The sequence below is a fragment of the Pyxicephalus adspersus genome, chromosome 8 (genome assembly GCF_032062135.1).
Source record: "Pyxicephalus adspersus chromosome 8, UCB_Pads_2.0, whole genome shotgun sequence".
NCBI classification, from domain to species: Eukaryota; Metazoa; Chordata; class Amphibia; order Anura; family Pyxicephalidae; genus Pyxicephalus; species Pyxicephalus adspersus.
Window position 1 is genome coordinate 42549266 of NC_092865.1, and position 2293 is coordinate 42551558.

Here is a 2293-nt window from a genome sequence, read left to right on the forward strand (position 1 = left end):
AAACCAAGAGAGAGCAATGTCACTGATACCAATGGAGTGCATGATTTGTATTAGAAGGGGGTGATCAACTGTGTCAAAAGCAGAGGAAATATCAAGAAGGAAAAGTTGCCGTGTGACTTAGCTCTGATGAGGTAATTGGCCACTTTAGTAAGGGCTGTTTCGGTGGAATTGGCAGCTCGAAAGCCAGACTGGAGGGGGTCGAGAGAGTTGGTGCTCAGGTAATCAGTGAGACTTTTATAGACAATGCTCTCAAGAAGTTTGGAAATATATGGGAGAAGGGAGATAGGACAGTAGCTAGACGATAGGGAGGGGTCTAGTGAGGGATTCTTCAGGATAGGGATAATTATAGCATGCTTGAGAGTGGTGGGGTAGATACCAGTAGAAAGGGAGAGGTTGAATAAACCATTTATTATTATTATTTATCTGAACAAAATAAATAATAAATGCAATTAGGCTCATATTTATTTAGGAGCAAAGCGGTGGCCAGAATACTTGTTTTTTGAGCCAAATGTTCTTGAATGCTGCACTGCATACCATTTACTTTCATTTATGGATAATCAGCTAATGGGAGAGTCAATCAGATGTGACCAGGTGACACCTGACTACATTTCCCAGCATCCTTGCATTACAAAAAAACTACAAGGAAGCAGGATTTGTACTTCCCAGAAGGCAGATTATAAGCAATTGAAGGAAACCAATCTGTTAAAATGAAACTAAAAGGCACAGGAGAGGGTTGTGTGCATAGGTGAACAGCTATCAAATAGTTTTTGAATTTGTGAAATTAGGTTCCAAAGGTAATGCATCTAGCTAGCAAGACAGCTAGCAGGGCTGAGAATACTCACAAAAAAAACTTTTGTCAGCCCACTATTTGACCCACAAATCCAGTGGTTGCCAAGCTTTTTGGACTGGCGGACCACAAAATTTACGGTGTCACGCAAAGGGGAAGAAACTTCCCGTTTAGTGATGTCATGATGCCAGAACATGCCCACTCTCCCATTGCAGATCTGAGCCTGTGATGAGAGATGGGCGGGTGTCCAGAGACACAACCCTCCCACTTCCCTGAGCCTGGGATCCATACAGAGGACATGGTCTGCGGCTCTGGCTGGAGCCAAAATTTTATCTGGTTGGCGACCGCTGCAGTAATGGGTATTCTTCTGTATTTCCCATCACCACCAAACACTTTCTTTCTGCACCAACATTCAAGCTACTGCTTCTCAAACTCAAATTTGCAGCAAAAACACACCTGCAGATGGTATTGTTAATGGGGTCTGTGCAATAAATACACATATCTATACCTCTACTCTGTTAACATCAAAGGATGACAACTCATTTAATTTCATTTTATGTGCTTACACCTTTCAGATATAAGTTATTTGTAATTCAGGCAGCAGTGTTTAGCCTTGAATAAAAATGATGGCCCAGACTGATTGCCAGTAAACGTGAACAGGAAACAAATGAACCATTATTCCTTGTTTGCAATTGTTTGATAAAGCTGCATTCACCACAACAGTAAAGGTCTACAGATTCTATGTATGAAGCTTCTGTAATACTTCTCTTCTAGCCTTATTTTGATAAAAAGGAACTAAACTAAAAAAAAAAAAAAAAATTACACTTACCTTTATTCTTGCAGATCCCTCGATGGCGCAATCCAGTCTCCCGTTGTCCTAGCATTCCTTTTTGTCCCAGCACAAATCATATGCCGGGAGCCTCCATCTTTTGTCTTCTTGCTATGTCACGAGATCGGGTGATGTAGCTGCTGTGAAGGTGAAAAAAGAGAGGCGATTCAGGCATGCGCAGAAGGAGCACCCAGAGCCTCCCGGGATGCATGACGTAGGTCGTGACATACGTATAGTGCGTGAAGTAACAACGAGCAGTGATGAAGACTTCAAGACTTAAAGGTCCTGCATCCCATTAAAAAAACAAAAAAAAACAAATTGACTTATATAGAAGAGTTGTCTACTCTTCTATGGTGGCTACGTACACACGTGCAATAATTGTTGTTGAAAAGGATCTTTCACTATTCTTTCCAACCACTAAAGACTGTTAGATGCATGAACGAGTGCTGTACATACGTATATGTATACATACATACTAATTTTGGTTCTGTACATTACCACAAATAATTTAAAAAAAAACAACTCAGATGCAGTTGAACTGCAGATATTCAGCTTTAATTTAGTGGGTTGAACAAAAAAATTGCATTGATATAATGCAATAATATCAATTGCAAAGATATATTGCTGAAAATAAAATATATATATATATATATATATATATATATATATATATATAT